Below are 1,893 nucleotides of genomic sequence, written 5' to 3'. Positions count from 1 at the left end.
TGCAAACAGGACGAGTACCAAAGAAAGCTTCATATTCTGTGAATTTCGGATATGGTGATAAACTGACATAGGGTGTCTTATTTTATAGACCGATATTGCAGTGGCAGACGTACGTCAACAAAACATAAATTAATTTAACCAAACACATGTTGATATTTGTCACATGTCAGTGAACACGAAATCGATGAAGTTAGCAATATAGCAATACGTGTGTTTGTATGAGTGTTTTTGTCGAGTTTGGTCGCCCTTCAAATCTTGAACAGAAACATCCACGTACACACCCTGACTATTAATGTGTTACGTAAACCTAGTATGATTTTAATTACCTGATGAATTTAACTTGTTTTTTTAACAATTTGGAATGTATGTGATATTTATTAGGATCATAGGCGGGGAAATAACCTAGAAAATATATTAGGTAGAAGGTAAACGTGAACTTAACACAGACCATCTTACGGCTGATTATACCACACAGATAACAATACCCACTGTCCCTTTCAGTGTTGAAATTACGAACAGAGGCATGTCCATTGTTTCTTCCTTAAAAAAACTTAACAAAAATGCCATCACTTAATAACTTTAAATCAAATCAATGGGCTATTTGAAAATTCAATATGGTGGCTATTTTTCAAGACGGCCGTCATACTATTCCACTGATGCCCAGTATTGATCTGTATATTAATTAACAGATCTGTCCGATTTTGCTCCCATTAGCGATTTTATACATTTAAATATTTTTTGTTCTACACTAAAAATAAAATAGCGTAAATATGACTCTACCACTGATTGCCTTTCATATCTTTCAAGTTCTGATATACAAGTTTGTTACAATATAAAGTAGGGAACAATGGGGTCGTTTTACGAGTACATAATATTGTGTTAGTTTTATCTGAGATTAATTTCACAAACCATCGTTTAGACTATTTAATACCGATATTAGTTGGATAGTTTCCACTTCAATATAAAGTGACGTATCGTCTGCAATTAGACGTTTCGTAATTTTGACATATAGGAAACCCGCTACATTCTTCCATTAGTATGAAGGGATTTTTTATATGCACCATCCCACAGACAGGATAGCACATACCACGGCCTTTGATGTACCAACTGTGGTGCACTGGCTGGAACAAGAAATAACCCAATGGGACCACCGACGCGGATCGATCCTAACCCGACAGTCCAATAAGCGAGCGCTTTACCACTGGGCTACATTCCACCTTCCCCCACCCCTGATTAAGAAATGCGTTATGAAACTGGATGGTCACCTTTAAATTGTAGTTTTATTACAATGCAATGTCTACACACAATGGCGTAGCCAGGGTTTTATATAGGGAGGGGGGAGCAATCCACACTATGTATGTATGTATGTATGTATGATTTAAAAAACAATAATAATAGTAGAGTAAAAAAAAATGTAAATGTAGTTCTCAGTGAATTTATCTTGAGACCTACTGCTTTTAAATGCCAAACTCTTGTTTTTTAGGTTTAGTTTTCTCCTGAAGATGTCAACATTTAGTTGACGAAACGTTGAGATTTTAAACTTGTGGTTTTAAACAGACATTATTTTTATTTAATCTGATTGGGGGGGGGGGGGCATTGCACCGGTCCCCCTCTTTCCCCCCCCCCCCCCCCCCCCCCCCACTCTCTCTCTCTCTACACACATGAGTACAAAAAAAACAAAGATTATATTCCATACGCAATAACAATAACACGTGGCTATGAGGACAGGCTGACTAAAATGCACTGGCAAGATCGTCGAGCCGGGCTACCGCTGTGTGTTTCCTGCAGTATGAGCCGATTTTAACCAGATTGGTAAAGCAATAAAAAATATTCGCCACGAGAAACACGCAACAGCTCGGCTAGTGCTGTATGTTTCGTGCACTATGAGCAGAT

The sequence above is a fragment of the Gigantopelta aegis genome, chromosome 7, assembly GCF_016097555.1.
Source record: "Gigantopelta aegis isolate Gae_Host chromosome 7, Gae_host_genome, whole genome shotgun sequence".
Classification (NCBI taxonomy): domain Eukaryota; kingdom Metazoa; phylum Mollusca; class Gastropoda; order Neomphalida; family Peltospiridae; genus Gigantopelta; species Gigantopelta aegis.
The sequence above is the reverse complement of the archived record's forward strand: the minus strand, read 5'-3'. Positions refer to the sequence as shown.